Genomic DNA, 12,430 nt, shown 5'->3' with positions numbered 1-12,430 from the left:
GGGAACTCCCTGACCCCTTGCGCTTCCCGAGTGAGGCAATGCCTCGCCCTGCTTTGGCTCGTGCACGGTGCCCTGCACTGACTGTCCTGCACCCACTGTTTGGCACTCCCTAGTGAGATGAACCCGGTACCTCAGATGGAAATGCAGAAATCACCGGTCTTCTGTGTCGCTCACACTGGGAGCTCTAGACTGGAGCTGTTCTTACTCGGCCATCTTGGCTCCACCCATGAGTTTTTTTTATTACATCAAAATTTGGAAAGTTTTCAGACATTTTTGTCTTCAAGAAAGCTCTGGATTTTTTTTTCAATATTCTTCTAAGATTTCTTTCATGAATATATTGATATACTTGATGGTGTCTAGTAAATTTTACCTTTCATGTTTTAATTTTCTTCTGCAATTTTATAGCTTTGAGTTAGATATTTTAGGGTATGCCACCTCACACCAATCAATTGTATTTTGATGTTTATATTGTATATGACTATATTTATCTCTGTACAATTTAAGACAGTGTGGAGCAAAGTAAAATATGAACCATATGGCTACTGCCGATATAATTATCTCAGTTTGCCTCTATGAATATTATCCTTGTATTTTTTATAACTTGTTTATTTGTGGTGTTGGTTTGTTGTGAATGGTTGTTTAATCTTGTCTAGGTGAGAAGTCAAAAAAATTCTCCTAATTTCAACATCTATTTGTGAATCTATATTATGTTTGTTTGAGAGAAAAAACTTTTGGATTTGAAGATAATTTAAAAACTATCATAATTCTGTGTTTTTTAGGTTTTGTTTATTTTTACCTGTCAAAAACACATAAAAAAATTTACAATCAAGTATTTTTAAATATTCTGTTTAGTCATCTTAATGTTATGCAACATATCCCTAGGATGTTTTTACCTTGCAAAGCTACATCTCACTACCCATTAAACAACTACCTTTTTTTTCCATTTCATGGCAGTTTTCAAACACTATTTTGTTTCCTGATTCTAAGAGTGTAACTGCTTTATATATCTTAATACAATATTTTCCATGGCTGGCTCATTTCATTTTGCATGTTATCAAGATTTATCCTTATAGTTGTTACAATATTTCCTGCTTTTTGAAAAATGAGTGATATTTTAAATTATATTTACTGAGTGATTTGTTGACAGAAATTTGCATTGCTTTTACCTATTGGCTTTCACTAACAATTCTACAATAATTATGAGTATAAAAATGACTCTTCATATGACCATATATTTGAAAGTATATATATGTTCCATTCTATTTTATTAGTCTACTTTTTAACATTTATACTCATACCAAATTGTTTTAATTCTGTAGCTTTGTAATATGTTTTGAAATCAGGAACTGTTCTGCCTCCAACATTGTTCCTTTTTTTTTGAAGTTTGTTCAGTACTTTATTGTCTCTTGACATTTTATATACCTTTGGGGTTGCTGTTTCTATTTCTTCAAAAACGCAGTGAGAAATTTGGAAAACATTGCATTAAATCTGTATATTACATTGAGCAGTATGGATATATTTACAACACTTATTATTTCAACCTTTGAACATGAGTATGCTGAAGAGTGTGTTGTTTACTATCTATATATTTGTGAATTTTTGGTGTTTTCTATTGTTGTATACTCTTATTCCATGTTTATCATAGAAAGTAATCTATACAAATTCACTTGTAAAAAATTTGTTAAGACTTCTTTTTTGGCCTACCAAGTGTTCTATTGAGGAGAATGTTGTATGAGCTATTGAGGAGAGTGCATATCATTAATTTTGTTAGGAATATTCTCTATACCTCTGTTAAATATAATTGTTTTGTAGTGCTTTTAAGCCCTCTCTTTCCTTACTAATATTTTGTCTTATTTTTATTAGAGCAAGTAGGTATTAAAATATACTATAATTATATTGCTTTCTATGTGTTTCCTCCATTCTTTCAATGTTTACTTTACATATTTGGAACCTTAATGTGAGATACACAAACTCACACACACACCACACACACACATATGTAGAAATTTGTCATAGGTTCCCAGTGAATTAATCTATTATTTTGTAATTTTTTAAAATCTCTTTGGAATTTTGACTTTAAAGTACGTTCTATAAAATGACAGTCTTTAACTTAAGATGCAGCTTGTGTAATATTATTTTGACCTCTTATGCCCTTGTTTTGTTAATGTTCGCATGGAATGTTTACTTCCATCCTGCCATTTTTATTCTTTTGTTATCATGACACTGCAACAGATTTGTAAAAAGTCAAGTTGGATCTTGGTTTTTAAATGTTTTCTATGTATTTATTGATGGAAAGTATGTCTATTGAGGCCAGGCATGGTAGCTCACACATGTAATCCCTGCACTTTGGTGGTGGATGGATCACCTGAGGTCAGAAGTTTGAGACCAGCCTGGCCAATATGGTGAAAACCCATCTCTACTAAAAATACAAAAATCAGCTGGGCATAGTGGTGGGTACCTGTAATCCCAGCTACTCGGGAGGCTAAAACAAGAGAATTGCTTGAACCAGGAGGTTGAGGTTGCAGTGGGTTGAAACCGTGCCATTGCACTCTAGCCTGGGTGACAAAAGTAAAACTCCATCTCAAAAAAAAAAAAAGTATATCTGTTGATCCAAAAGTTAATTTTATATATATATTTAAGTAATTTTCTGAGAAAGACTTACTAATGTTATTTCATTGTTTATTACATCTTTCTCATTTTCTTTTTTCTGTCTTCCTTTGTGTCTTTTTGATTTTTTTTTTACTGATATGCTTTCATTTCTGTCTTATTTTCTTTTGTGTATCTATACAGGTATTTTTCTTCTTGTACCTTGGAGATTACATAAAACTTCTAAAAGATACAACAATATATTTTAACCTGGTAAAAAATAAACCAGTTGCATTCAACAATTCTTTCTCATTACATTTGTTCTCAATTTTGTTGGTGATGTTGCTAATTGTATTTTTTTATGTGGTATGTTAGCAGATGTTTATAAAAATTTTTATGCTTTTATCTTTCACATTGTAGAGAATAATTAGAAATGTTTTCTGCACTATTACAGTAATGCTAAGGAATTCCATTTTTGTGTATGTGCATTTATTTCCTAGAAAGTTAAATTTTAATGGTAAGGAATTCCATTTTGTGTATATGCATGTCTTTCCCAGAAAGTTATGTATTTTCATATGATTATGTGTTGCTTTCTTGCATTGTGTCATTTTTAGTGGGAGAAACTCCTTTCAGCATCTTTGATATGTAGGACAAATGGCAGTGCCAATATACTTTTTCAGGATTTGGTTATTTTGGAAGCTCTTTTTATTTGGCAGGACAGTTTTACTGCTGGTATTATTCTCACTTGACAGCTGTTTTCTTCAGGACTTTGATTATGTCACACAGTTTCCTTCTGGCCAGCAAAACTTTCATGAAAAATTAACTGATTATCTCATAAGATTATACTTATAAATGACACATTATTTTCATCTTGCAGCTCCCAAGATTCTCTTGTCTGTGACTTTTTAAATTGTGCTTATATATGTGCTTGTTATATAAATATCTTTGTGTGTATTCTAGTTTGTTGAGCCTTTTCATTTTTACATCATTTTATCTTATAGTATTTCAGTTATTTTTTGTATTTTTTCCCTCCACAATTTCTGTTTTTTAATATCTTTCATTGTTTTTGTTGTTATTCCCATTTTTCTGATTTTTAATAGTTGTCTGTGTTCCTGTTACACTAATGGAGTATTATTCAATTTATTTTAAATTTAAAAAATATATTTGTGCATCTTTTTTTGTTTTGTTTTGTTTTGTTTTTGTTTTTGAGACAGAATCTTGCTGTGTGTTGGCCAGGCTGGTCTCAAACTCTGGACATCAGGTCATCTCCCCACCTCATCCTCCCAAAGTGCTGGAATTACAGACATGAGCCACCATGCCCAGCTCATATCTTCATTTTTTAATTCTTGCTTTCTGAAAATTTTATAATAATTGATAGGGCTATGTTGCCCTAATATTTTGTATACATTGTAATCTTCAATTGAAATTTGAACATTAAAAAAAGCTACCTGTCAGTGTTTATAATGCAACTTTGTCCTGGCAAAGTCTGAGACCATTTGTCTGGCTAAAGATTCTGAGAGTCTTTCAGACATGTTCTTAGGATGAGTCATGTCTGAAATTTTTTAGGGTTTTTTTAGTTCATTCTTGTTTCTTCTTAATAGTCAGTAGTCACTTGCCACAACTGTTCCCTGTCTCTTTGCAGCTGTAGCATTTACCTTTGATCTCAGTGGACTCAACATTTTGTCATTCCAAAGTATACTGCCATTTGTTTCAGCACTTTATGTCATGGGAAACAGAAACCAGTGTCTGCAAAACACCTAGAAATCAGAAATGAAGATGTATGTGTTATTATTTCTCTTGCCTTTTGAAAAAGAAACCAAGAGTTGGCAGTTTACTTCTAGAGGCACTATGTTATATCGGGGAACAGAAAGAGCTGTGTTGGGTAAATGTAACAGACTTTTCTCTCCCTTCTGTGTGGCTGTTTGCATTGTGCAAACCTGGGGCACTGCACACACTTAAACTCATTTATTAATTCTCCACAGATATGTTTTGGTCAGTATGTTTTTGTTACATTTATATGTCTAGGAAGGAATTAGAACCTGTGGTATTTTGCTATGCCGTCTTGCTTATGTAGTTTGTATGATTTTATAGGTTAGATTTGTAAAGTATATTCATCTCAGTCTAGCAGGTGGAGTAATTTGTTATTTTTTGTTTCTTTCAGCTCTGTGTTCCCGTTTTGCCCAAGACCTTTGGCTAGAGCAGAATATAAAAGATTCTTTCCAAAAAGTGACACTGAGCAGATATGGAAAATGTGGACATAAGAATTTACAGTTAAGAAAAGGCTGTAAAAGTGTGGATGAGTGTAAGGGACACCAAGGAGGTTATAATGGACTTTACCAATGTTTCAAAACTACCTTGAGCAAAATATTTCAATGTAATAAGTATGTAAAAGTCATGCATAAATTTTCAAATTAAAATAGACACAAGATAAGACATACTGAAAATAAACACTTCAGATGTAAAGAATGTGACAAATCACTTTGCATGCTTTCATGCCTAACTCAACATAAAATAATTCATACTAGAGAGAATTTCTACAAATGTGAAGAATGTGGAAAAACCTTTAACTGGTCCACAAACCTTTCTAAACCTAAGAAAATTCATACTGGAGAAAAACCCTACAAATGTGAAGTATGTGGAAAGGCCTTTCACCAATTCTCAATCCTTACTAAAAGTAAGATAATTCGTACTGGAGAAAAACCCTATAAATGTGCACACTGTGGCAAAGCCTTTAACCAGTCCTCACACCTTACTAGACATAGATTATTCATACTGAAGAGAAACTCTACAAATGTGAACAATGTGGCAAGGTCTTTAAGCAGTCCCCAACCCTCACTAAACATCAGATAATTTATACTGGAGAGGAACCATACAAATGTGAGGAATGTGGCAAAGCTTTTAACCTATCTTAACAACTTACTGAGCATAAGAAAATTTATACTACAGAGAAAGTCTACAAATGTGAAGAATGTGGCAAAGCCTTTAGCCAGTTTTCAATCCTTACTACACATGAGATAATTCATAGTGGAGAGAAACCCCACAAATGTGAAGAATGTGGCAGAGATTTTAACCTGTCCGCAAACCTCACTGAACATAAGTTAATTCATACTGTAAAGAATGTGGAAAAGCTTTTCACCGATACTCAATCCTTAGTACACATAAGAAAATTCATACTGGGGAGAAACCCTACAAATGTGAAGAATGTGGAAAAGCCTTTAACCAGTCCTCAACTCTTACTACACATAAGATAATTCACAGTGGAGAAAAACCCTACAAATGTGAAGAATGTGGCAAAGCTTTTAACTAGTCCTCACACCTTATGAGACATAAGAAAACTTATAGTAAAGAGAAACCCTACAAATGTGAACAGTATGGCAAGGTCTTTAAGAAGTCCTCAACTCTTACTGCACATAAGATCATTCATACTGGAGAGAAACCTTACAAATGTGAGGAATGTGGCAAAGGTTTTAGCCAACTCTCAAACCTTACTAAACATAAGAAGATTCCTACTAGAGAGAAACCCTGCAAATGTGAAGAATGTGGCAAGTCTTTTAACCAGTTCTCACAACTTGCTATACATAAGATAATTCATACTTGAATGAAACCCTACAAATGTGAACAATGTGGCAGATCTTTTAACCAGTTCTCAAACTTTACTATGCATAAGAAAATTCAAACTGGAGAGAAACTCTACAAATGTGAGGAATGTGGCAAAGCTTTTAACCAAGTCTCAACACTTACTATACATAAGGTAATTTATACTGGAGCAAAACCTTGGAAATTCAAAGAATGTGGTAAAACCTCCTACACATAAGAAAATTCATGCAGGAGAGAAACCACACAAATGTGAAAAATTTGGTAAATTCTTTAACCAGTCTTCAATCCTTTCTACACATAATATAATTCATACTGGAGAGAAACCCCACAAATATGAAAAATGTGGTAATGCTTTTAACCAATTCTCAAATCTTACTAAACAAAAGAAAATTAATAATGAAAATGTTACAAACCAGAAAAATGTGACAATGATTTTAACAAAACTTTCAAACTTTTCTAAACATAAAGGAAATCATACTGGTAAGAAATTATAAAAATGTGAAGAATGTGACAAAGCCTTTAAATGGTTGTCACACTTGATTGTAGGTAAGGTAATTCATACTGGTGGAAACTCCCAGAAGTGTGAAGAATACGGCAAAACTTTAATTCCTATACCTTATTGCACAGGAAAGCATTTATACTTCAGAAAAAATTGTACTGATATAAAGAATGTGGAAAAGCCATTAATATGTGCTTACATCTTATTCAACATTAGAGAGTTAGTACTTAATAAAAGCATTATAAATGCAATTACTGTCAAAAACTCAAAGTATAAGGTTTTTGTTTTAGTGTTGTTTTTTTGTTTTTTTGTTTTTTAAAATGAGACTACATAATATTCTCTCCCAGGCTGGAGTGCAGTGGTGCAATCTTGGCTTACTGTAACTTCTGCCTTCCAGGTTCAAGCAATTCTCCTGCCTGGGCCTCCAGAATAGCTGGGACTACAGGCATGTGCCATCATGCCCAACTAAGTTTTGTATTTTTTAGTAGAGACAGGGTTTTACTGTGTTGGCCAGGCTCATCTCAAATTCCTGACTTGAAATGATCCACATACCTCTGCCTCCCAAAGTGCTGGAATAACAGGGGTGAGCCACTGTGCCCAGCCAATATAAGCCTTTAAAAAACAGTTTTTATTTTGAAGACAAACATTACAAACATAAAGAGGGTTGTAGTGCCTGCCTTACTTGTATCACAGATCTTATTTTACACATTTTGTATCAGAAGCAGTTGCTCAAACTTCGTTCAACATCAGGGAATTTATATCGGAGAAAAACTACAAATGTAACACATTTCAAAAATTTTTCAAAAACTACATCTTAGAAAACACCAGGGGGTGCATACTAAACTATCTTTTTCCAGATGCAGTAAATATAAAAAAAATTCAGAAAGAAGTCTACGTAAGTATCAGAGAATTCACAGTAAAAATATCTAAGGCACTGACACTTCAAACATTGCACTAAGTAAATGTGCTGAGTATACAAAATAACCCAAAACTAAAGTGGGTAGATAAATTATTTGTACATAACTTTAAAAGAAGTAGAAATATTTTTGCAGAGTTACAATTACATTCAAAGTGTACCTTTTTCCTTGAAAAAAATTGCAGAATTTATGAAAAGTGAATAATGTGGGGAGCGCCTCTGCCCGACTGCCCCGTCTGGGAGGTCTACCACGGAGGCCAGAAGCAACGTGGGGGCTGGACGTGGTGGCTCATGCCTGTGGTCCCGGCACTCTGGGGGGCGAGGCGGGTTGATCACTTCGGGCTAGGAGTTCGAGACCAGTCTGGCCAACATGGCGAAACATATGAAAAATACAACAGCAAACCAACCAACCAACTCAGTGACAACAAAACAGGTCTACCCTGGAGTCATACTCTAATTTTTTCTATTTTCCTCCCTTTCTGATCCTTTATCCCACTTTCTTTTTCTTCCTCTTCCTTCTCCTTCTTCTTTGTCAAATAGAGGATTGAGTTATTATCACTGATCCATATAAAGTCCCTCTCTCATTTATTTTAATTCCCACCCCCCATTTCTATTCCCTGACTTCCCATGTGCAACCTTCCTAATATGTTTGATACGCATCTTTTTGTTTGTATGTATTTTTAGAAAATGTTTATTGTTTTTGTGTGCAAAAAAATTAATAAAAAAAAGAAAAGTGAATAATGATGTAATTCAACTCAAATTACTTCATGCTGTTCATTCCTATTGCATTCACTAGTGAAAGCATGTGATTAATTGTTGCTGCATCAAAGGTATGAGAGATTCTTTTTTGTTATGTGGATATTGTTTTTGAATTTTTCTATGGAAGAGTAAAGACATTACAATGTAGGATGCATGACAAAATCTAAGTGGAGAGGCTCTTTACGTTTAATTTATAATATTCAGTGATGTATGATGTAAGTGTTCAGAGTAGTATTCTTCTGCGTTATACTCCAAACAAAATAATGTTAGTTAAAATTAATTAGTATATAATTTTACTAATTGTACTTTTATGTAATAAAATGCAGTATAGTTTTAAGGATTTAGATTGTTGTAAACTTAATTTTTTAATTAAAAATTTTAACATAAGACCACTGTGCATTCAATGAATTATTATTATGCCACTAACTTTTACCTATCCTATCTTACTCAAGGGTGTAGGTCAAAGATGGTAACAATAGACTATTTGATAACATAATGGACTAACATCTCCAATAATTTATTTTGCCAGTGGCTTCAAACTGCAAATAAATTAATGAATATTGTTCCCATTGGTTAAATTTTTATTTATAATTTAAACTTATTTTTCTCAATTTTTGTGGGTACATAGTATCTGTTTATATTTATGTTATATATGGCATTTTTTGATGCAGTCATAATTTATGTATTAATCGGATAAGGGCAAATGAAGTTTCCATCAACTCTAGCATTTATCTTTTGGATTACTAACCCATTCTACACTTTTTCTTACTTTAAAATGTACAATTAAATGCTATTGACTACAGGGTCATTTTTATGAGTAAAATAAAAATTATTTACAAGTATAAATAAAATCCTGAGTCTTAAAATTCTGAGTTCTGCTTAAAAAATTTCTTATGTATTTTTCTTTGAACATGTGGTCTCTCTCTGCCTGCCAACATACAGAATTTTAGTTTTGATTTACATAAAATTAGCTATGCACATGTGTTACTCTAAAAATAAACCTTAGGTGCAAGAAAATTATAGAGTATGTATGAGTATGAGTTTGTACCTATTTTCAGAAGAATAGAGCAATATTGTAACAAAACAAATATTTTAATAAGGTGACTTATTAACTGAAACTGAAAACCTCAAAAATGCTGAAAGCAAATCTATACTCTGCTTTTTAAAAAATTTATTACTGTAAAATCTTCTGACTTATGGTTCAGAATCTCCCCATGAAAAATTTGTTTTTCCTTGCCTAGTACTCATGCTAGACCTATAATTTTCTTGTCTCTTATGATTTTTTCTTTTATAGTTTATGAGGTATTCATTATGTGAGCTGGTCATGACTAATAACGATTTTTATAAAATTTAATGCACACTGAACAATTTTTTGATGTATTTCCAAAATTGTGTTTTATTAGGACATTCAATTTTTTCTTTTAATTGGAGAATTCTACATAAGCCTGTATTTTTTAACTTTTTTTGTTTTCATTATAATTGACATAAGTATATTTATTGAGGCAATTTGTTCAGATAAGAACTAGGGATGCTTCATAAGTCATGATGTTTTTTAATATATAAATGTGGCGAACAAACATGACAGTGCTTGCTGTGTAGCAGATGCTCCATGATAAGCCATAAATATTCCTGCTAGAGTTAGTTTGTAAGTTCAAGTCGGAGAGGGAAAATATCAATAGTGAAGAAATAAGATTGATTCTTCATGTGGAGATAACAGTTGTTTTCATGCTGCGAAGCTAAATATTGCTGAACCTAAAGAGAAACTCTGCTTCTTTTATTTCCTAATTAGCTTTAGTTTTGTTTGTCTTATTATGTGTCTTCTGTGTATTCATCACAGCCCTTCTCCTCCTTTTTCTGTGTGATTGCTACAGTTTTCTCATTGTCTTCATGCCATGTCATTTTACATGGTACTTTGTAGGTTTTGATGAGAAAGTTGGTATTTTTAATGCACCCAAAAATTGGTTTTATTTAGAGTTTGCTTATCAATATAACTTTCAGATCAGTTAAGATAAAAGGCATACACTTTCCATAGATCAGAGGATTAAATAACTTAGCATTGTTTTTCTCTGTAAATGGAAAATATTATTAAATTCTTACACAAAGTGTGACACATTTAATATTTGCTAGAAAATGCATCTTAGGAATTAAATTATTAAGAGTTAATGGTGAGGAATTTTGAATTTAATGTTCTATGATATAGCACAACACAGATTTATTTATTTATTTATTTATGAAACGGAATCTTGCTCTGTCACCCAGGCTGGAGTGCAGTGGTGTGATCTCAGCTCACTGCAACCTCTGCCTCTTGGGTTCAAGCAATTCTCCTGCCTCGGCCTCCCTGGTAGCTGTGATTGCAGGTGCCTGCCACCACACCTAGCTGATTTTTGTATTTTTAGTACAGACGTGGTTTCACCATGTTGGCCAGGCTGGTCTCGAACTCCTGACCTCGTGATCTGCCCTCCTTAGCCTCCCAAAGTGCTGGGATTATAGGCATGAGCCACTGTGCCCTGCTGAATATTTGATTTTTAAGTGTGAATGTTAAAGGTTGCAAACTAATAAAATGACCTCTGTGGATTTGAAATTTGGAGTAATATTTCTTGTCCATATTGATATTACAACTCAGAGGAATTTCACCATTATTTTTTTTTTTTTTGAGACGAAGTCTCGCTCTGTCGCCCAGGCTGGAGTGCAGTGGCACGATCTCGTCTCACTGCAAGCTCCGCCTCCCGGGTTCACGCCATTCTCCTGCCTCAGCCTCCTGAGTAGCTGGGACTACAGGCGCCCACAACCACGCCCGGCTAATTTTTTGTATTTTTAGTAGAGACAGGGTTTCATCGTTGTCTCGATCTCCCGACCTCGTGATCCGCCCGCCTCGGCCTCCCAAAGTGCTGGGATTACAAGTGTGAGCCACCGCGCCCGGCCTAATTTCACCATTATTTTATGTGTCTTTTTAGTGAGTGAAGGTCAGTGTACAGTTTATATTCTTAGTCATCTGTCGTCAACTTCTTGGTCATTTTCTCCGGAAAAATTCTGGAGATTATGGAAACTTTTAGATTATTTTGTGTTATTTTTTATGCAAACTTGTTTATTGTGTTCCCAGAGTGGCCAGTCGTAAATCTATAAGCAACACCTGCCCTTTTAGTGTCTTCCATATCATCATCTGTAATAAATAAATAAATGTGTATTTATTTTGTAAAACATAGTATTTGGAAATATATATACATTGTCAAATGCTTAATTCTAGGTAGTTACCTCACATAGTTAACATTTTTGTGGCAAGAGCATGTGACATTGTCAGCATTTTTCAAAACTACAAATACATTATTTTGATCTATAGTCACTATGCTGTACAAAAAAATCTCTTGAACTTATTCTATTAACTATAATTATGTATTTTTTGATCAACATCTTTTCAAACCCTCCTTTCTCCTAAATAACTTGTGTCTGGTGGTCACCACTTTACTTCAATAAGATTAAGTTTTCTAGACTCCTTTTGTAAGTGAAATCATGAAATAATAATCTTTGTGCCTGGCTTATTTCGACAAATATAATGTTTTCCTCCAGGTGAATTCGTGTGATTGAAAATAATAAAATTTCCTTCTTTAAAGATGAATAGTATTCCATTGTGTGTATATACCACATTGTCTTTATTTACTCATTAAATGTTGAAACCACTGATTCTTTATTTTGGTAATTGTGAAGAGTGTTGTAAAAAACAAAGAAGCACATATTTCTTCATTCTGATTTCGTTTGTTTTGGATGTATAACCAATAATAAAATTGCTGTATTTGGTGGTTTAATTTTAAATTTTTTTTGAGAAATCCTTATTTTGTTTTTCGTAATGACTGTCCTCATTCACATTCAAACCAACAGTGTGCAAGCATTGCCATTTTTTCACACCTTGACTAACACATTTTTAAAATAAGAGTAATTCTAACAGAAATGAGTTGATACAGTTTTTTTGCTTTCCTTTCCCTGATAACTGATACTGAGCATTTTTATGTGTCTCTTGACCATATGTATGTCTTGAAAAATATTTAATCCTTTCACTCATTTTAATAGTCTTTTGTCAC

The 12,430-nt window shown here is 33.2% G+C and overlaps 1 protein-coding gene and 1 pseudogene across 1 annotated transcript in view; both read left to right on the top strand.

The window, feature by feature from the left end:
* LOC116812068 (zinc finger protein 107) overlaps window positions 1-4,825 on the top strand; it is an 81,013-nt gene extending 76,188 nt beyond the window's left edge. The window contains exon 5 of the transcript XR_009214979.1: window positions 4,748-4,825. The gene's annotated coding sequence lies outside the window, so the exon portion shown is untranslated. The remainder of the gene's footprint in view (window positions 1-4,747) is intronic.
* LOC131383371 (zinc finger protein 85-like) lies at window positions 4,435-7,068 on the top strand (annotated as a pseudogene).
* Window positions 7,069-12,430: the final 5,362 nt, after the last annotated feature.

This window comes from Hylobates moloch, unplaced genomic scaffold, assembly GCF_009828535.3.
Source record: "Hylobates moloch isolate HMO894 unplaced genomic scaffold, HMol_V3 SCAFFOLD_1, whole genome shotgun sequence".
In the NCBI taxonomy this organism is placed as follows: Eukaryota; Metazoa; Chordata; class Mammalia; order Primates; family Hylobatidae; genus Hylobates; species Hylobates moloch.
This window is presented reverse-complemented; position numbering and strand designations above follow the sequence as displayed.